This window comes from Austrofundulus limnaeus, unplaced genomic scaffold (genome assembly GCF_001266775.1).
Source record: "Austrofundulus limnaeus strain Quisiro unplaced genomic scaffold, Austrofundulus_limnaeus-1.0 Scaffold31, whole genome shotgun sequence".
Classification (NCBI taxonomy): domain Eukaryota; kingdom Metazoa; phylum Chordata; class Actinopteri; order Cyprinodontiformes; family Rivulidae; genus Austrofundulus; species Austrofundulus limnaeus.
The window spans coordinates 378029-400591 of record NW_013952433.1 but is presented as its reverse complement, the minus strand read 5'-3'; the positions used below and the strand labels follow the sequence as shown (position 1 = coordinate 400591).

General features: G+C 39.9%; 1 protein-coding gene across 2 annotated transcripts in view; it reads left to right on the top strand.

Annotated features, from left to right (window-relative positions):
- znf469 (zinc finger protein 469) overlaps positions 1-22563 on the top strand; it is a 61346-nt gene that overhangs the window by 8152 nt on the left and 30631 nt on the right. Inside the window, exon 2 of one of the 2 annotated variants that reach the window (XM_014005507.1) lies at positions 10004-10208. The gene's annotated coding sequence lies outside the window, so the exon portion shown is untranslated. Of the gene's footprint in view, positions 1-9831; positions 10209-22563 lie in introns of those variants that run through there. The other variant, XM_014005508.1, reaches the window with a different exon arrangement.

Here is a 22563-nt window from a genome sequence, read left to right as displayed (position 1 = left end):
AAGGGAGATCTTTTAGAAAATATTTGAAGAATAAGAGGAACATTGCACATCAGCTGTAGAACRGATGTATTGTTCTGGTGGCTTTTAAGGGAGAAAAGAAAAAAAAGTAATCTTCACTAAGTGCATTAACCAAATGGCTAGCTGATGAAAGCATCTGGAGGATTTTCATTCATCCAGCTGGGTGAGTTCCAGCAGCAGCACCAGCCAACTACTCAGCTGGAAGTTAATCCCTGGGTTTAGCTTCTTTCTGCCAACTAAAATCAGGTTTTACCTTTGTCAAAACACACGCTATCAAAATATTACAAGTTAATTTGTTATTTTYACCTTGTAGCGTTAAGATTGTTGTGTTTTCATATGGACGGGCTAATCACAGAACCGGGCACATGTTGAATCCAGCACTGTGYGACAGCGACAGTTGTGACTTCCAAAATCTCAGCGAGGCCAAACTCAGAGCAGCTGCAGCAAAGTCCCTCCAGCATGATGTGATGCTGCACGTCAGCACCAAGTTCTAATTTATCCTTTTGAACGTTTTTAATAACTGCCGTTGTTTTAGTTTTGGTAATGAAAATGACAGGAAAATATAGATTTTCTGAWGTATTAATAGATCAGTTTATGATAACAAAACCATCCAAACTCAGAACGGTCCAATCTTTGTCCTTGAGGGCCACTATCCTGCATGTTTTAGTTGTTTCCCAGCTCTTCAGCAGGTCTTCAAGTGCTGCAGATGCCTGTTAATCATTCATTTAAGTCAAAGCAGAGGAACATCTGAAACATACAGGAGGGCAGGGAATCACTACTCTAGGGCATTAGCATTCTCCTGCATTCATAAAAAGCAGATTATTATTAATATTACTGAACTATAGAGTTAATTAAATTGTTTCTGTCACAGTCTGGTGGCAGCTAACTATTACTGAGGTTACTAATTCCTATTAGATTAAATAAATGACTAAAAATTATWTTGTTTTAATTAAAAGAGAAACAAAGGAATGTAAATGTTGTGTTTTAATAACCTGAATTTTATCACATAAATAGTAGAGTTTAGGTGTTTTATGAGATTATCAGTAAAAGTTACATTTGTTGCCATTCTGCAGCAAGTTGTTCCATATGTCTGCCTCACAAAGCGTAAAACTAGTCCATCTCTTTTTTTCTTTTATCCTCAGCCAGCCATTTTTGGACATGTAAGATAAAAAAAGGCAGGAAGAAGAAGAAAGAAAGGACAGTTCTAAAAGAATATGGCTCATATTAATCTGGAAATWTTACTATAGCTCAGCTGAAGTAAATTACTGCTCTGAACTCGGTGTCCTCAGAGAGCAGGCAGAGCACCACCGGCGGCCCAGATGGGTAAGGAGTGGTCAGCGGATCTGTCCCCATGAACACAGCGAGCTCATGAACCCCTGGTTTGTCCGGCTCTGTAGCTGTCCTCTTTCTACAGCGGATCAAAAGTGTTTCCTTATTATTGTTGGGCTGAGATTTTATACTCAGGGGCAGGAATTCTAGCAACAACGTTTTGAGACTCTCAGTTTCTTTGTCCTCTCATCAAATGTGTTTGTGCATTTCCACAACTGCTTCAAAAAAATCCTTTAACAAGGATTGAAAGTTATGAACATGGTTTTTTTTTATTAAAAATGGTAATAAAATGCATTTGTAACCCCAGTTTGATGAATTTTATAAACCATTACAAGACAAAACTATGTGTTTGATATCTCAGTGTACATCGCTACAGGCCATGAAATCTATATTTTGAAGAGTGACGCTGTCCTTAAGGGTTTTGCTAAAGCTTGCTAAGGCTTGTAGTTTCCAGTTCTAAGGCACATCTAAGGCAGCTTTTGCTGGAAAGAATTTAAAGGTGCAATACCACTTGTTATGAGAGAACATTAGCTCATCTTGTCTCTCAGTAGCAAAGAGTTGAGCAGTACTTATTGCTCCAATTGCTCAGATTCTGTTTTAATGGTAACCACATTCAGATGTTACTCTCTTCTCATATGAACGTCTGTTACATCACAGCTCTGTCCTTATCCACGTAATGGTGGAGACTTTTATTTTACTGAGTGTCTGTCAGACTGAAGGGATCAACACGAAAGAAAACCCGGGCTCTTTTTGCTCTTACATAAACTTGAGTTTTTACTTCAGGAATATTTACAAGGCAGAGGAAAGCTGTGGTTAATCTCCAACCTTAATCATGACGGAAATCATAAATTTCACCCAGATGCTCCTGACGTCAGTCGCTAACAGAAACCTGCAGGAACATTACCTGAGAGTGACAACAGGTGAGCAGGGTTAAGCTCTTTTAATGTTTTGATTAGAACTGCACTGCATGCCGCTTTGAATCTACTGATTGCAGAGGTTCAGTCATAGTTTCTGGTTTTGGAGACAATAATGTTAGTCTCATGGGCAGATTTGATCAAAAACATCCGAGCTGAGAAGCTCAGATACAGTTCGGGTCAGAGGCACCACTTAAAGAAAAACAGCATTTCCTGTATAAGCTATAAATAGATGTGATTTAAGTGAAAACATTTAAACTGTTATGAGTGTCAGTGTTGAAAACTAAATCAGATTTTCAGCTATTATGACTAATGGTAGTTCTTTTGACTTTAAAAATTACACATATTATAAATTATAAAGACAAAAAACATTGTTTGATTTGTCACGTTTGGATTTTTTCACATGCTGTACTGTGTTTCCTGCTTCAGCTTTTGATAGAGGTATCAGCTTTATGGTTAATCCCAGCTACTGTACAGTGACTTCTCTCCATCTTGTGCCTGGAATGTGCAGTTACTGTAACTAAGACTCTCCTGAGTTAAATTTCAATTCCACCTGTGCTCGTACGTTCACCTGGCTTTCATGTAATTAAACTGTGACCTCAGGAAACAGAACCCCGTGAGAGAAAACAAACGTTACTATCAGAGGCACGCTCGTGGGCGGTAGGGTGGTTTTATACGCAGACTGGCATTATCTGCATCTCCTGCTCCTCTCAAAGGACAGGGCCACTAAATATACCCTCTGAGGCCTTCGCAGGCTCCTTTGGGCTGAGGAGATGCGGCCACTGCTTGGGCCGAAGGCCAATGACATGACTGCCGACCTCCACGGAAAGTATTTTTAAGGTCAATTACAGGGTATAGGGCTTTTAGATGGCCGACTGGTTCTGAGGAGGCCTCATATTAAAAGGTTTATGTGGAGAAGGACCAGAGATCTTTGCCCTAGCTCACCCCGGCTCCCATTGTTACCACACACCCACTGAGACAGCGCGTCCTGGGCTGATACAGTATGTGCAGCACGTGTGTGGGAAAGAAAACAAAGTCCTTTTTTTTTCCTTTTCTCTGCTGAGCGTTTGTTTTGCATGTGATTTTTCTTAAGCTATCACAACAATATTCCAACACATACGAAGATGATCATTCATAGAAGTTTGCATGCACATTTAATCAAGTATAATTCTGCATCAAAGTACCAGTGAATATAAAGAAAATGTTGGGTTTACACAATAAACCAAGCTGATTTTTATAGATAGATAGATAGATAGATAGATAGATAGATAGATAGATAGATAGATAGATAGATAGATAGATAGATAGATAGATAGNGATAGATAGATAGATAGATAGATAGATAGATAGATAGATAGATAGATAGATAGATAGATAGATAGATAGATAGATAGATAGATAGATATGTTTACGTGGACATAAGAAATCGGAATAACTGACCAATCAGAATAAAAATATAAATGCCCCAATCAGAATATTCTGATCTGATTCAGCTCAGTCAGAATGAATTTATAATTCAAATACGAGGGGTAGATTTTGCCGATTTATAAATCGAAGCGTGTATATAAACGCTTATTGTGATCGTGTTATTCTGGTTGTAAAAAAAAAAAAAACTGACCTGACTGCATGTGCATCCTGTGTCAACCTGATGTATTTCCACCTGGCTAGATGTTAATATGTCAGGGAAGCAAAAATAGTTGGTTAACATTTAATATTTTTATTAGAAACTTTGAAAGAACTCAAAATTATCCAACGCCTTGATGGTCGAGTTATTTCAGTGACTGTTTATTTTAATGTTTGTCATGGAAGTAGAACTTCTGTGTTTTTTAATTTACATTCTGAATAAATGCTCGTCATGATCGCATTAATTTTGTGCCCATATAAACAATATATTCAGATAATTTAATTGTTTAAATCTGATTAAAAAGTTTTGTGCAAATAGAACTTATGTATTCAGTTGCTCAACGATTCTAAAAATGAGTGGGTTTTTTTATGTTTCTCACAATGTCAGCAGTTAAAGTCAGACATATTCTCACAGACACAGACTGATAACATTAGTGGACTTATCTTAATTTTTCCAAACATGCAGACACTCACACAAGCCCTGTTTTTTTCCACACGGACCACACACACACACACAGATCCTCACAGCTGACCGATGTTCGATATAAATGAGCATCCACCAGGAAGATTTTGGTCCTTTTCATGATTCATTCCAACACGGCTGCCGTTGGCCATAAATACAGGCCTGTCAGAATGTGTTTTACCCCACAGAGAGGTTAGTGGCACGAGGTACAGTGGACACCATTCACGTTTCTGTGTGTTTGCAGTGGGCAAAGGGGAAAGTTGGAGTTGGTGGCTTTGGTCTCGCGGAAGAGTTCAGGTATTGATGGGACAAAAGTGAGGGCGAGGATTGAAAGGTTGTTTTGTGCGGATGGGGTCCAGGCATCTGTGTTTGCTGTGCTGTGGCTGTGCAGCAGCTCAATGTGAGCTCTATCCACCCTTCTCTATTTTAAACCTGACACTTCATTTTTGACATTAATAAGACACTAAAACTCAGAGATAAAGTATAGATATACTTTTATTTGTTTAATCATATCTGTTTTTTGTTTTTGAAGACAAACTGGACGTTCCCGGCTTTCCCAGCTTGTCCGTTAGCTGCAGTTTATTCTGCCTAACGACTGTGGTGACTTTGGTTTTTAAAGTGTCCAAGAATTAAAATGCTGATGTGTTTATACATTATAAATATTACAGTGTGTCCCTAATGTGCAAAATGCAATTAAATTTTACAAAACACAACCACAAATGAGTTTTGATTAAAAGGTTGGGCCGTAACTTGTTAGTTGTGATCGGGCAGAACTCAAATATGTCACAACAGGTTAATTTCACTTCCTGTTTCCAGCGGTTTAGGTGGTTCCAGTGGTTTAAGGAGACTCTCATCAGTCTTGAAATTGATGTTTTTCTATGCAATCTTGTTTATATTTGCCCTACTCTGAACTTTTCAGACTACTCCAGAGGTTCAAGTAACTTTAGTTGACTTGAGAAAGCCAAGTTTCATAAAATGCACTTTGCAATTGTCAGTTCATTTCCCTTTAAGTGCCTTGTGTAGAAAAAAAATAAAAAGACATGCAAATGTGCAGAAAAAAGGAAGAAATGACAGTGAAATATAAAAGGACAAATACATTTAAAAAATCGGCCAAATTTTTATTTTATTTATTTTTTTTAAGATTAAAGGTGTCCAATAGCTCTTTTTCTTTATGTCTTTAGGACATTAATGTAAAGTAAATTGTCACTGTAAAACATACAGTATTACTTTATTAATTGCTTACTTGAATGTACACAAAAAGCACAAATTTCTTTATGGGCTGTTGTTATTTTTAGAAGCTATTATAAGATTTTTTTTTATCAGAACATGGTTTTAAAATGTTTTAATAAGTAGTTATAAAGAGTGGAGCTAGTGGAAGTGCTCTTCAACTGAAGCTACCAGATGCTGCAAGACTTCTGCACCAGATTATTATTTTAAAAGATAGATTGTGATGTCTTACATTGTTACAGTGACCCTAGTTCACTACATTTATAAGGAACACGACCCCACCAGCAGCCTTTGTGTCTCTGTGGTGTCCAGAGCTGTCCACGTGTTTTCAGGAGGACGTTCTCGAGCTCCAAGTCAACCTTTAGTCCATCATAAGGTGCTTAAAACAGTAACTTTATCTTTTCTCTTCCTAAATTCTACTAGCCTTCTCCAAACCTGAATCCACCAGACACTGACTCCCTGGGAACATAATCACTCATGGCCCACAGGACAGGGCGAGTACACATCGCCAAGCTGCTAAGTCTACACTGGCTGGGGTGCCCCCTGTTTGCTTCGAGGCGGTGGGGTGGGGGTGGTTCATGGCAGTCGGGCTTTCTGGGTCAAAAATTGAACACCAGGGTGTGATGGTCTCTGCCTATCCCTAGTCAGGGCCATCAAAGGTGTGAAATTCCCAGAGTTCAGGTGGTCCGCTCAGTCCAGGAGCTCCTGCACAGACAGAGGGATGAATCGGACGTGTTGGGTTTGCGTCGATCACCTGTGTCTGAGTCGAAACCAACAGATTTGTTTTGGTGTCTTGTTGTCTCGACAAACTCACTAAACTGGTCCTCGTGTGTAAAACACTGTGTATTCCTGCTACCGGGCCTCGATGTAATTATTTTTATTGGCCATTTCAGGTATTTAGCAGTGACTGAGTCACGGCTTGAGTCACCACATGCAGCCAGTGCCTACACTCAATGGTTCTAATTGACAGTTGCAGGAGCACTTGTGTTGGTGGTGATGGAGAAGCCTTTCATTGGGGTACTGGGTGTGTCACCAACATGACCTGGAATAACCCTGGCATTCCAAAAACTTATGGCTGCTCTGGCAAAATCAGGTTTAAGTTATAATTTTACAGCTGTAGTTGAACTATAAACGTTTTAAGAACTTATTAAAACACAAAGCAGAGGCTGGAGTTCTTACTTAGCAGTTAAGATACGTCATTGTCCAATTTTTGCTTTTTTTTCAGAGAGCAGCATTCAAAGTGACTTGACTCAAGTGTAATCCTGTCATGAAGCGGCACGTCTTTTACTGAAAGCCATAAAAGGAAAACAACAATAAGTGTTTGGAGAAGGTGCATATAAATATGTTTGTCATGAATTATATATTTTTTCTGCGAAAACATTTTTAGTAACGCTTAATTAGAACAGCAAATCGACATTTCTTCTTAAAAGTCACTGTTTATTTCATTTTCGGAATAAATTATTGGTCCCAGAGGAGAGGTTAGGATATTCCAAGACCAATAAAACCATTTATAGGTTCAGCAGTGGCATTTCACATTAGTTTTATTTTCAGAAAATTAGTGAGAGAGAAGGGCTTTTTGGACACCTTGGCAGTCAGACTGTGTGTCCACATGTTTTTCAAAAGTAAATAGTAAAATTAGACTCTTGTTTAAAAGACAAGCATGCTCTGTTCTTATAGACACATTCCTCAGCTTCAAGTAATCTCCATATTCATCCTGGAAATGTTAGTCCTGTACTAATATACACCTCACAAAAGCTTTAACTGTGCTGAACACATGAAGTCCCCTCACTTCATCAGCTTCAGTTTTAGTCCATCAAGTGTAAAAATTTTATTTTCACAAAAATCTGAACCATCTAAATGGAAATTAATGATGTGCTGGATAAGTTTTATATCTTGTTTTTGCTTCACTATTGTTCAATGCATAACATAAGTTTAGCAAGTTACATTTTTGCAGTTTTGTAGTTAAAAATATCTTGATACGTGATAGAAATCTTATCAAAAAAGTACTWTTTGTTTGTTTGTTGTTCTGTAATTTGCTGTGAGGTTATTAGGTTAACACTTTTTTACTACTAAGCATTCTTGTTTAGTTCTAATTTATCCCTTAAACTTGTTTTATTTAATCTTTTTGTGCTGCATTTGTTTAAGCTCTAAATGTTACTTCAGTAATCAGCTAATAATGCTCAAAACTTTGAAAATAACTGAGGAGGGTGCAAGAGAGCGGTGCTGTAGTAGAGCTTAGTCAGACGTTTCCTCGTTGCTGTCAGTAAAAAGAGTAGAACTTTAAATTGCAGGGTTCTTCAGCCCCTAGTGGCTGAACTGAATATTCAGTCTTTTTTCTTACCCAATTTTACAAATCCCACATTAAAATACTGAAACTCCCTCATTTCTCTGGCAGCCTGTCTCTGAACTTCTTATTTCCCTCATTACATGGCCACTTTGTGCCATTTTTATCAATTTACTGCATTTACAATGATTGAAATATTTGATCATTTAGCAGACAGTAAACAAACAACTGCTTTCAGATGTTGGATTAGTCTTTTCTCTGACACTAAATCCCTTGATTAAAGTCATAAAACATAAAACACCACATGAGGGTTGTCTATGTCTCTGGTTTGGGAGAATTYGTGTATCTTAGCAATAAAGCAGACTAAAATTAGTTAATCTCTCCTTTCTCCGTCATCCTTCCAGCTGTCTCAAACCCCAGACCCCAGCTTTCCCAACCTACAATGAAGGCAGCTCATAACCTTAAGTACTGTTTAGTGGACCTGTGTAAATTTGACACCATTATACCACAGTGAGGGTCTGTGTAGGTGTTAATGTTAGTGTGAAGGATTGCCAGAGATCGGTATAATCCCTGTTTACTTTATTATGTGCTGCACGAAGGAGGAAAAAATGCATTTTTTTCTCACGTCATAATGCTGTTTCCACCTCCCTTCTCTTTAATGTTATATTTCACTCTTTCCTGTAAAAGGTTTAGTTGATTTGTGATGTTTTCTTACGAGTCCAACTGTCTTCTTCTTCTTCTAATATTTAGCTCACTTGTGTTGAAAGTACAGCTGCATCCTATCACGGGGGTGTGTCATTTTGTTTTAGGTTCACTCTGTCTCCTTTTAAATATAAAAAAGAAATCCCATAAACTTGTTCTTCATCTGCAACATATAAGCCAAACTTTGAACTTTGATTTTTACTGGTTTATGTCAATGAGTAAAAAATGGTTTGAAACCGAAACTGTTTTTAAATGTGTGTGTTATTTATAAAATAGTTTTCTAAAACTTTTGGCTAAACTTTCTCTATTTAATCTTTTCTGTTCTGTTCCAAAAGCCAGTTGAAATTGGCAGACTTGGGAGAGCTGAGTTTGTATGTGGTGGCACTGGGGGCAGGGTGCAGAGCCTGCCTGCCTCAGCCGACTGTACCCAGCCCCTTATAATTACAGACAGTAAACAGCTAATGCTTTTAGGTCTATTTTCCCCCCATTTGATGGGGAGAGAGTTCACTCTGGCATATGAGGGGAAAGCGCAGAAGATGATGATGAGGAGAAAGACACTGAGGAAGGACAGMAGTTTTCAGCTTTATTCGGGGTGTTAACTGTGGAAACTGCTGGCAAAGAGCTGGTGTAAAGTTGGGTTTATAGATGCACAGAGAGAGCAGCATCATTCCCACCCCCAGCACACACACACACACACACACACACACACACACACAGAGAGAGAGAGAGAGAGAGAGAGAGAGAGAGAGAGAGAGAGAGACTTGAGCAACAGTCTTTTGATGTGATTTTTCTTACAGTAAGTCTTAATTAGACCTTTCAACCATCCCTGGTTGAATGAGCTTTTTTTATTTAACTTTGCTCTCTGAAACTTTCTGATTGATCTTGTGTCTCAGTCTGTCTGGGGTTTTTCTTTCTGTCTTCCTGTCTGTCTCCTCACACCTCACACCCTTTACTTTTTCCAAATTTAATTTCCCTGCTTCTGTTTTCCCCTCTTTGTTTTACTTTAACATTCTCACTTTCAGCTTCTCACATCATAWACAGTACCTACTGATGTCGTTCTCTCATGCTTAAGAGTGGACGAGAAATAAATCAGATGCCATAATTAATGTAAAAACTTCACATAACTGTGTGTGGATGCTGTGATACAGTATATGCTGCCTTTCTATTTCTGCATCTCCTGTCTCCCTCTCTGCCTTTCCACTACACCACACTGGCAGTCAGTGGGGCGAGAGTTTTTTTCCTTRTTTTRTTTTRTTTTTTTTTTTTTTTTTTTMTRTTTTGGCAGTCTGATCCCCCGCTGTTGGCCGGGACAGGGCCTGGAGCGTGCTACTGCCTGGGAGCATGGAAGGGAAACCAGGAGGTAGTGGAGAAGGAGGAGGGAGGCTGAGAGCGCAGGGAGGCGGGGTTTGTGTTGGTAATGAAGTCTTCTCTTTTCATCCTCAGAAGGCAGAGTGTGAGCGGACGGGCCGGGCTCTGCGCAGCCCTCTCTGTGTGTCTGAAACGTGCTGAAAGCTGCTCCGCTCTGCGCCGCCCATGAGCCCCAGCTCCCGTCTGCCCCAGCTGAGTGACGCAAAGAGACCCAGACTAAAGGAAACGGCTACAACCATGAGTCTTCTGCCTGTGTCGGCTTCACAGATTCACTCGTGAGGTAAGAGTTCCCTCACTTGCTGCTCTCTAATAGTGCCCTGCTTCACTGTCTGGGTCGGTTGATTGTTGTGGTGGGGGGTGGAGGGGGCGAGGGCTGGGGGATGACCTGTTTAGGTCACACCCACTTTCAGGATGCATGTGTTTGTGTGATCTTTTCTTGTTTATACTGTATATTTACTTGTGTGTGCTCATGTAAGCATGCACAAATGAACATACTGTATAAGCAAACTGTGAGCAAATTAACTTTAGAAAGTTGATGGGAATAAACTGCAATTACCTTGGAATAAGAAGAGTTGAATAAAACCTGAACTTCACTGACAGTTTTAAGTTAAGTAAGCCATTCCAGAGCTCTATAAATCCACAGACATTTTCCATGAACAGGATTGTCTAAACTACTTCATATTAATTTACAGTTGATGATGTGAGTGCAGCAACAGTCAAGCCCAAACTACTACAGCCAGTGTGAGAGTTTGTTGCAGCTAATCTCCCTCCCCCTGTAGTAATCCCAGCTGATGGAGTCAATCCAACCATGTTGTTTTATTGGGAGTAATGTGATGTTTGCTGTTTGTAAAACTGGACATGAAGATCAATAATAGTGAAGTTGTGGAGATTATTCTAAAACCATACAAGCGTCCAAAGACTAGTGTTTACCTGTCAATCACAGATCCCACTGTAGTGATAATTCAGACCAAACACACATGGTTTTTCAGGCTACAAGTGTCAAAACAAAGCTTGATAAGGACTGACCTACTTTCTGTGCCAGCCTGAAGTGACCACTTGAAAATGAGCAGTTTTCCTCAATCCCATGGGCTTTTTTTGTGTTTGTTTCTTCTCCTGAGGTTCTTTTTTGGTTGGAAATCAGAGAGAAATCATAGACTCACTGTGGCAAACTTCAGCTCATTTTCTTTATGTACAAAGTTCTATTTCCAGGGTTTGTTGCCAAGTTTGAGTGGCATTTTTTGGGCGTATCATTGWGTTTGACTGGAGAAAGTTCAAACCTGAAGATAAAAGTTTGTTGTCAGAGGAACTCTTTGGCTGAGTGAGTATTCTGAAAGGATCCTTCTCACACCTAAAGTGTAGTTTTGCAGATATTTGCTGTTTATTTAATTGGGTTATTGTTTTGTTATGCTTATTTGTCCCTTTGCTGGTGTCATTGCCTTGGCAGTGTATTCTCATAAAATTTTAAGTCCTTAAGGAAGAATGGAGACAAAGTTTATTTGGCTGTTGCTCTCAAAAATCTCTTTATTCCTCCATAATAAGTGACTCATCATTCAGATCTGTATAAATATCTTATGAAAAAGTTGTTTTTTCCTCTCAGTGTTCAGTTTGAATAAGTGTTATCACACAGCCTGATATACTGTAAGTTTTAATCAGTTATTAGCGTACATTGTGGTGGAGAGTTCTTCATGCGTTTTGTTGATTTGTCTTAAAAGCAGATGGATGCAGCATGCTACTGGGGCTCATCTCTGTAAATATAATCGACAAGAAGCATCTGCAGTCCAGTGACACCGGGCTTTGAAGTGATTTCAGTGGCTCTGTCCTCCTCCCCGCTGGGCAATTTAGATCCGGCCTGTGACTCGCTCACTTTTTATCCACATTCCCTGGGAAATCAGTCCATCTGTATTCTTTTCCTCACCTCCTTCTAGATCCTATTCACCCCACGTGTTGTTGCACCCTGATGCCCCTCAGTGAGGCATTCAGTTCCTATCAACACCTCTTGGATTCTCATAGAAAGTTTTCCTTTGGTTTTATTCTCCAACCTCACTTCTTTGACGTGCTTCAGGGGAACATGTCTTTCCAATACCTCTCCCCCCACAAAAAAATAAAAAGCTTTTTTAAAAAAAAAGAGGGGGGTGGCGGGGCTAAGCGACTTTCCACTACTTTCTGCTGGACCATGAGAGTTATGGTTTCCCAAATGTACAGGAGCTGGGCTTAATTGAAAAAACACAAGCACGGTCTGCCATGAAGGAGACGGTCCTTGTGTCACTGTTGAGCTCTGCGAATGTTCTTTCCAGAGCTGGCGAGGGGAAGAGAAGGAGAAAGAAAAATACAAACAGAGCATGAGATGGAGGACAGACAGAGGACTGAGGCAAATAAAATTACGAAATGAAAGTGTGGAAAATCAAGTAGACAGAAGTAAAAGAGATGAGTCATCAAGTTTTAAGTGATGGAATCAGAGGGGGAAAAAAGAAGAGCAGTGTGTGAGGACCCCCATGGCTTCATTTAGTTTCTTGGGGCAGTTTGTATAAAATAGGATTTTAGTGAGGTGGAATGGCAGAAAGAGACCATCACTAGTAATTAAGCCCTATAGGGAAACAATAGAAAGAACAGTAAAACCTGCTTGATTGCAGACTAGCTAATAGCAGTATCTCTCCCATGATTTTCTCAACAGGGAGTCCTCATTCCATTCAACCCTAATGATGCTGTGTACTTAGCTTACAGAGCAGATTCTACAACCAGAGCTTCATTTCCCATACAGACAATACTTCAAGTCTCATCAGTGTTATCTTTTACTGCCTCTGCTGCAACTGTTTCTCCTTATTCTCCCCACCCTCTCTGCTGTGTTTGTGTGGCAGCCCCCATATGGTGATGATAGAAGCGCCGCCATTGGTTCAGATGGTACATTTGTCCCACACGTGTTTGCCAGCAGCTGCTGTTGCCAGGGCTTCGCAGGGAAACATCTTCTGTTGACTTCCTCGCTGGGTGGCTCATTTTTGTTTTGTGAGGGGTACRGTGACCTCTGACCCCGCCGCCACCTCCTGTTTCTGACACTACCAATTAATTTAACTCAACACAGCTTCAGGCATTCCCACCACCACCCAGCGTTTCAACACAGCGCTCGTTCATGATTGCTAACAGGGAGAAATGGGCGAAGACTGAAAGTTCTTAGTTTTTATTTGCAGAATTTTTCTCGTGACTGCAGGATGACTTCGTTTTTTTTGTGTGGAGGAAGTGTAAAAAGACAGATGACAAAAAAAGCATTTAAAGTCACACATATGATTCTTTTAGTTTATATGAAACATTATTATCCCTTATCATAAAAGGCGAGCGAATCATGCGATCACCTGTATTTCCAGAAAGATCTACAGCTGGTTAATTGACTATACCTGAATCCATTTTACACATTTTCAGCTAAGATATAGTGTGACAGTAGCTGAGAGTCATCCCTAACACACACTCTGGTCACATAGGAACTTTGTTCAAAATTTTTACTTCAAGGAATACTAGTTTTGCTACTCAGCAGCACTGAAATAATGAAACTGCTTAACTTAAGAATTAAAATTTACCTAAAATGGGTCTAATTCCAGCTTTGATTATAAACAGTTACTGTTTGGTTACATAACACTGTGGAGGTTATTCCTCACTGAATCCCCACGTTGACTGACAGTGTCATGACCGCTGACCTCACTCCATCTCTCCTAGCAGAGATGACTTTCAATGGACTCCGATAACCAAAGCCGAACAATGAGAACAATCTCAGCAACATTTCTGAAATTATCCCTATAACAATATTCTGTGCTTCATGAATGGTTGACAAAAAGTTCTCAGCTTTTCCCAAGGGAGATTTGTTTCTTGCTTAAATATACATCACAACTTTAGCTCCTTTTCAGACTCACTATCAAATTATCCAGTTAAGTCTGACAGAACTGCTGTAGCATTTAACCATGAACATTTGCCATATTGAGAATACTTTGAGTTATAAAATACATGATGCGACCCGTGGGAATGATCTCCATCRTCTTTGCTCCATATTTTTAATTTAGAAAACACAAGTTACACTTCAATGTCAAGAAAAACACAGCACCACCAAGAGGAAACTAGAAGCCAGGAAGGATCTTACTTGATATACCTGCCGTGCATCTTAAATTATTGGATTTGAATTGTAAATGACAGCCTTCCAAGATTTGCTCCCAGTCATTAAAACTATGAGAACCTTTTAGTTAAATTTTTTTTTACCAATGGACCCATTAGAAGGCCAAACCTCAGTTTTAGAGTGCTTGTAATTTCCTGCTAAATTTATGTATGTAATTAAAGACATATTCCCTCAATTCAAAATCAAAGTTTTGCGTTTGTCAACTGTTTATTAGAGTTAATGATCTGGTTACATAACAGCATAACATTTTCTCATTTAACTTGGTCCAAATGAACATTTAGGGACAAAATCTAGGGTAATATWATTCAAACTGTTTCCTTTTTTAATCCTGTTCCTGGATCTTCTGTTAAAGCGGTAGTTCAGATGTGTTGAAGTGGGGGTTCTTTGGAGTGGTTCTGAGCATTTACTATCTTACCTGTTATAGAGAGCTCTTTGTAAGACCTCAATTTGGATAAATTATTTCTTTCTAATTGGATTGAAGCGCTAAAAGCTAATTTGAATAGAACCAAAGAGGTTTGGTGTAATCTTAAAATAACTCTAATTTAACACTGTTGAAAAACGGGGATGGATGGATGGATGGATGGATGGATGGATGGATGGATGGATGGATGGATGGATGGATGGATGGATAAACCTCTACTTTGCAATCAGTTTCACATTACGCTGTAATTTACATGAAATCTGTGGTCTATTTGAAAATGCAAAACAGGGTCATAGCAGCTGGCTGTAGCACTTCCAGCACAGCATGGGGCAATTCTAGCACGAATATTGTAAAATTTCTGCCTGAATAACTGTGTAATTTTAAATTGGCCGTGATATAAATGTTTATAAAACACAACTGTGTGAAATATGTAACATTAAAGTAGTCTGCTCTGGTCCTGCCCTCCAGATTAGCTGTTAGCTTATCAATGTAGTCAGAATTAAACTTGTTTGCACCAATATGTGGCCATTCAAAAAGCTATGACCGACAGGTAAGACCTTTATTGTTCATAACTTGTCCACAAACCCCACTTCAGAAGATATTCTTTGAATGAGCTCTCTATAGGTTTGTCTTATTTTGGTGTGTAAAAGCTTCAGTACAGGTGAAGTGAGGGCAGCAGTTAAAACATTTCATTATAAAGCTATAATGAAACTACTATAACTGAACTGCCTGAGTTCCGTTCTTTGTCTTTCTCAGATAATTCTGCTGTAGCTGCAGCTTTCTTGAGGTTTTACCACACTTTAATAATGTCAGCATCATTAACTGCTTCATGGTCCAGTCGGTGGCAGCTTTAATGACAAACTCTGCAGCCCACACTAAATATCAGGCCTGTTAAAGGCACAAGCATCTGAGAATGAACATGCTCAGCTCAGTTATCCTGATGTAAAATACGTGATGAAATATATTGTCTCTCAGGGTCCATCCTGTCATCTTTTCCTCTACCTCCTCAAACTCTTCCTTTTCTTCCCTTTCTACACCGCCTTATTTAAACGGGACACATTCTGCATATTTTTCACCATAACCTACATTTCAATTCAGCAGGTCAGACTTTCATTGCGAGGGGCTCCCACACAAATCTTCTCAGACTAATATACAGTATATGTGTGTGTGTGTGTGATTGTATTGTATGTGTAAAACTGTACGTTTTACATATCCTGGGCTGAGAGTTCAAATGTTTGTCAGACTGTGGGCGGTGTACTGTGTGTCAGCTGACAAATAGCTGCTGGATCAGTCTTGGTGTGTTTATTAGACGCTTTGTCCAACAGGCAGAAAACTGGCCTGAGTTTTTGCCTTGTACTTTCCTGCTGAAGCCTTTTTTTGATTGCTTTTGACACTAACAACAAGAACAGGCTTCCAGATGGGGCTTTCTGAAGAATGTTTTGAGAGTTCACTTTTTGCTGAAGCTTGGAGATGAAACTATAAGTTGTTTTGCCACAATAGGAAATTAGAGAAATGATTGATGTGGATTTAATGGGAGGGTTACTAAATGTTGACTTTCCAGTGTTTGTGTCTGGAGCTCTGACACGTGTCTTTGGTGGAAGGTATGAAGGGAATCACCAGTTAATTACAGGTGCGACACATCTCCAGATGCTTTGACCTACTTTTGTGAGCTAAGCTGCTTCTGGCTCACCTTCCAGCTTCAGCTCACTTTTTGCCACATTCCTTCTCTTCCCCTCTCGCTCCTACATTTTGCTCCAGATGTGGCATTGTTTGGGACATGTATTTTAGGCTCTGGCCGGTAGACCTGAGCAGAGCCTGATGTCATGCTCTATTTAAAGAAAAGCAATGAGAACTGGGTGGAAACGAGTGCACTGCGGTCTCACATCAAAGCTTCTGTCTACGACTTACTGATGACTGTCATCCACGGTCCCAGCAATCTGTGTCACGGACAGATGACCACATTCATTTCAGGCGCTGACAGACAAGTCATTTTGAAAAAGTTCAGAGAGGAGACCCGAGTCATTTTTTTTCCCATGCAAAAGCCTAAAACTTTAAATTTTGGACGTTTTTATGATCTGCTCTGCTTTTTTTGTTATAAGACAAAAAATTAACTGTAATTTGACAAGTGTCCTGATGCATCTCAGCAATCCAGGTAGAAAAATCAAAAAGAAAAAAATAAGTAGGTCCTCTGGATGGGTTCTTCTTTAGTGAAACGTTTTGTCTCTCCTCCAAGAGACTTCTTCAGTCTGATGAGTTTCAGGTGAACTCAGCCTTATAAGCACTGCCTCCACCTGGACAGACAGGTTAGTCACATGCAAAAGAGGGCCATCAACTAACAATAAGTTTGATTAGCTCTCTTGTTCATTGAGGGTCATGTGCCCCATCACCTGACTTATTGGTTTGGACGCTGTGGTTATTTGGTGTTTTGTCATGTGTATGTAGTGAGTGCAAGCGGGGTTCACCGTCCCCTTGTTTTTGTCTCTCTTCCCCTATTTGTGTTGGGTATCGTTGGGGCCCTGATTCACACTATTGTTAGGGGATGGCCCTTTTTTGCATGTGACTAACCTGTTTGTCCATGTGGAGGCAGTGCTTAATGCTGAGTTCACCTGAAACTCATTAGACTGAAGAAGTCTCTTGGAGGAGAGACAAAACATTTCACTAAAGAAGAACCCATCCAGAGGACCTACTTATTTTTTTCTTTTTGATGTAATTTGAAAATATTTTTGCAGTCCTGAGAGTAAAATACTGTGTTTATGGTATGAGTAAGAAAAAAATGCATATTTCTCACCACCTTAGAGTTTTAAATTAAAACCATCTTTTGCTGAAAAGTTGCAAAAATGTAGGTGTTTTGGTCAAACCTTGTAAAAGACTTTGAATTCCAGCTTCAGGAGTAAAGAAATCAACTTTTCTTCTCAGAGCTGAAGGAGGAAGCTCCTCTTTGAAGATGGAGTTTCTTCATTTTTCATTCAAACTGTTGATGTGGTTTGACACTCAGCAGCAGCTGCTTATCAGCCTCCACTGTCAGATTCCCCATAGGAGCTCTGCCTTCAGCACTGTTTGGCCTTCAAACACACATATTTGCCAGGTCCACTCCAGCGTCCCCGGTCCAAATAGCTCAAAGTTCCAACCCTTCTGAATATTTCCGGGTCAAATGGGCATGTTTACTAGATTCTCTCAGTTCTCTCCCTTCAATCCTTGGTGTTTGACAAAGGCGTTAACAGTGGCTTCTTGGCCTTCTTGCAACAGCTTGAAGCCGAAAAGAATCACAGAGCAGCAGCAGACAACTGGGATATTTCCAGTCAATCAATCACAAATAGTCACAGTAAAAAGAAAAAAAAAGTTGCTTTTGGATATTATAGTTTCAGTCAGTATGTCTCCAAGACTCACTTCACACCCTGCATTGCTCTGCGATTCATTATTTATTTGTTTTTTTAGAAGCATTGCCCTTAAACCCAAGAGAAGTACAGATTCATTTGGGTTAAAAGTTGAAACTGTCATCCAGTAAAAACAGTGATCTGAATGTTTTTAAAAGCTTTGCTTGCTTCACCGGTGGCATGACAGATTTCAGGAATCAAATACGCTGAACATTTGTTCTCCCATATGTTTGTCTATTATCCATCTGTCTCATTCCAGGAATACTTAAGCAGCTCCGGTTTACTGCACGATTTAAGTTTTTTCCGCTTTTTTTTTCAGCTCACATATAATTTTTGTGTTTTGTATTATTTTAAGAGCTATACATGGAGGCAGATGTTTTTGCCTCATAAAATGTGTGTCTGTGGGTCCTTTTCTCTCTCGTTCTAAAGTTAAATGCCCCTGTGGTGAGCTTCAAAGGCATGTTTACACATTTTCATGTGCAGACGCCAAGGCAGATTTTTGTGTAATATATATTTACTTCAATACATGAACATAAACAAAAACAGACATATAGCATTCCTTAAAGTAATTCTTATCGCTTTTCATGCAAGTTTTAGATTCACATCATCTTATGTTGAGAAATGTAGCAATTTCGGTCAAATCTTGAAAATACTATTATACTAAATCTCCTATCACAAGGTGTCACTCAGAGTATGTATTGTTAATGACTCTTACAAACACAGACACTCCCAGTTATTATTGCCTACCTTTCTATTCCAATGGCAGCTGAAAATAAAGCTGAAATCAGGTAAAAGTTTTAAGCGTGTGCTTGCCTCAGATAAATCCTCACAAACGTTTCACTCTCGTGCATGAGACATTCATCTGGCTGCTGTCCAGCGCAGCACCCGGAGCTTCCTTCAGCTGCACGAGGCCAAATATTACGCATAGTGCYATGATAACAGCTTCGCCCCGGGGTCACGAGGTCAAGCACATCTAGATGATCCCTGCTTCCGCATCAGATACTGTTTATGAGTGTGTGTATACACACCGTGCAGTCTGTCAGACAGTTGTATACACCCCACACCCAGGCTGAAGCTCACACAGCTGCCACAGCCAAACATTCACACAGTCTGTTTTAGGAACGGGGAGAGGACTCAGGGTGTGTGTCTATGTGCTGTATATCTTATATTGTGTGGACCTAATTATAATCGCACAGTCCTATTGTGGGGACTTCTTTGTGGACAAAAGGTCCCCATAATATAAATCATGACATTTCAGAGCGAAAGCTTGAAGTGAGTGTAAGGTTTGGGGTTGGGCAGGTGGTGATTATGGTCAGGGTAAGGGTTAAATTTCCCAGAAACGAATCAATGGGATCTCCTTGGGAGTAATGGAAATGCAAACAACAAAGTATGTGTGTGCGTGTGTGGTCTACGCACCGCTCAACTGCACGTGTGTGTGTGTGTCATTTGTGAACCTGCTGAACTTAACTAATATTCCACCGACACTCGCGTACACTTAAACTCTAGCATAAACACACACAATCATGAGCACAGAGAGACTGACATCAATGCTAACAGAACGTTTAATCTGTGATCGATGACCGCCTCGAGTTCTTCTTAAAAAGCTCGTACTTTCTCATGATGTTGATGTAGTCTTTGACGGAGTTGTGCAAGAAACAGAGCTGGACAAATCAAAGCTGTCTCTGGACAGAACGTGTTTTTTGTTTTTTTGTTTTTTATCAAAACTGACTTTTCAGAGGTAATGAACTCGTTTTTATAGAGATAAAACAGGTGGCAGGGTTGTAGAAGTGCAGAGGTGCAGATGGAAGAAGTGACAGGGTGGAGTAATGACAAACTTCATAAAAAATTTGAGTTAAACATTGTCATTTAGGGTGGGAGTGTCAGACTTGTTGAAAAGTGCCTCAATTTGCCTGCCATTTTTTTTCCTTTTATTTTGTGTTGTTTAAATCCCAGATCTTTTCTCCCTCTTTTACCATCTGCTGCTGCCTGCTAAAGTAATCAGTAGATGCACATCTACAACTGATTACCTTTTGGAGTCAAATAAAGACGACTATTTAACATTGGGCAACACAGAAATGCCTATAACTCTGTCAGTTTAACAGATATTGAGCCGAAATTTGATGCGGTGTCAGCTGAGAGTCACAACTCGTACTCTGAATGTGACATCTTAGGATAACACAAGCTATGCATTGCTCTGAGGAATACAAGGCCTTAATTTAAGAAAGTTTTCTCCTAAAAAGACATTGCACTCAGGCTTATCTGCGGCTGTCTCCATGTGTGTGTTTAAAGCTCACTTACATGTGCTTTTGTTTAAAATGCTCTTTGTGGTTTCTATCTCTTGGTTATATTTCTGTAGTGTAAAGCCAGTGCCACCCCTCAAGAGTCAGCCTCAGCACAGTAGTATATATCTCATTTCCGTGTTTGCATGTTACCCTTAACTGCCAGGCAGAAAGAAGAAAAGGACTTTCTATGCGAACCATATGGCATTGCTGATGCAGATGGGAAATGTTAAAGCAGCAGGCAAGTCAAAGAGTTTGGCTTCATCTGCCAATCTCTCTCACTCTCCGTCGAACGTCAGACATGAGGCTGACAGTCTGTGAGATGTTAACAGGTCCTAGACACCCACCGAGGAAGAAAATGACTTCAGATTCTGGAGATAAGGGTGGTTTTACTTTGGATTATCCCTGCAGGTTTCCCCTGAGGCCACAAAGGCAAACGGATTTTTCTTCTTTTTATTATTTGCAAAAATATGCTCAAGATTTCTTTCATTCTCTATTTCAGTAATATCATTTTCTCCAGCGGCAGCTGGAAATTGAACTCCATTTTTGAGTCAAAGCTTTCAAAAGCTGTTATATTTACTTTAAATTGCTTAATTCTGCTTAAATCAGTGCTGAAACCTTTCTCGTGTCTTGCTCTTCTCTTGGGCTTTCGGAGTTGATGTGCTTGCAGTAGTAGCATTTCAGGTATTTAGAGGATTTTAACCACTGAGTGAAGCCAAAAATAGGCTTCAGCATCAGATCAAAGTAAAGCCTGTGGCATAAACATGTGCTTACATCATAATTTGACTTTTACTTTAGTGGTAATAACTGGATGACATGGGTTCCGTTCAGTAATGTCACTTCAAGCAACAATAAGCAAAGATGTACTGGTATAAGAGGGGAATCCCCTGCCTCACTATCAACAGAGAGCGCCTATGTCCTTCTTTTCTGTCTCTACTTCTGAAGTCTTTTTCTGTCTTCCTCCCAGCCTCTGCYCTATTTCCTTCTTGTCCTGATAATCACAGACCCTCAGTCTCTGCTGCCCTGCATGCAGCGGGGCTACCTGTCTTTTTCACCTCATTCTACACATTTTTAATCCCCATGGCTCTGAGAAATACTAGCCTACTACTGTGTAAGCACCTCCTACAATCATTCCCTCTCAGAGGACAGCAGCATGGAAAGAAGAAGTGTGTCTATCAGGTTTCTTGCTAACTATGGCAAAGACTGGGACTTAGCCAGCCCTGTCATTGGGCTTTTTTTTTTTCAGGGCGACTTGTGTGCATTTTGCTTGTGAAACAATTTGCTTGGCCTCAGCTAGTCTTTTTCATGGAAGAAAAATCCCTATTATTGCTGACATTTTGTTTTCCATGGGTTTCGTGAGGGAGTGCAGATGAAGGATAAGGAGGGAGCGAGGGGTGGCAGTGTTTTGGTGGAGAAGTTGGATTTTGGTTGGAGAGCCTCTCCACTCATCTGCGCCATATGCTTTGGATAAAGTAACTTATCCCACATAGATATTTTTACATGTAATTGACAATTAGCCCCAATGCGTTCCATGTTTTCTGACTACAGCTTCTAAATAGGCTGGAGAAGGAACAATTTGAAGTGGTTAGTTGCAGTGTAGCTCACCAAAGTGTTTAGTCATTAGACMTCATTTAGTCCTTGGGTTTGTCTTTATCACTTACCATTCTCATTTCTCCTCCTTTTTTCTTTTTTACTAGCTCAATGCTTTTACTCTTTGTAGAGGCTTTATTGTGAGAATATTTTAAAAGTTCATGAGGAAAAAAAGTCTTTGATCAGTCTCATATAGTCAAGGAGAGCACTTCAAACACAGCTGTCTGTCAGAAACTTTAAATCCCAGAGCTTGATCTATGTTTTTACCACGTTGTTTGTTTTCAAKAGAGTTTCCAGGCTGGACATTGGTCAGGTTTTATTGTGAGACATTATGAACCCTTCAGCTGACCTGCATTGTGTCCCTAGATGTTCCAACTCTAACGCAGAGCTTTACGTTTTGAAGTCATGGACCGTGAGCGAGTTTTAATGAAAGATTTCCTGTGTGGTCCCTGCCAGGCCGGCTACCACGCAATARCTCCCACTCCTTAAGAAGTCCCTCCTTCAAATTAAGAGTGAGGCAAAATGTGCATTTCTAAAAACGGAATATTTTCAAAGAAGTTGGCCTGCTTTCAAAAAAAGCAACAGGAGCTAGATCCAACTTTAGACCCTGATATGGGTCAACGAGCATAGAACTAGTAAAACCTGGAGGACCGTGTCTCCCTCTTTTTACTTCCCCAGTTTAGCCCAGAGATGATGTGATCCACATGGTGTGTGTGTGTGTGTGTGTGTGTGTGTGTGTGTGTGTGTGTGGGTGTGTGTATACTAACTAACACACGACTGAAATTAGGGGAAAAGTAGGACAAAAGATTTGTTAAAGT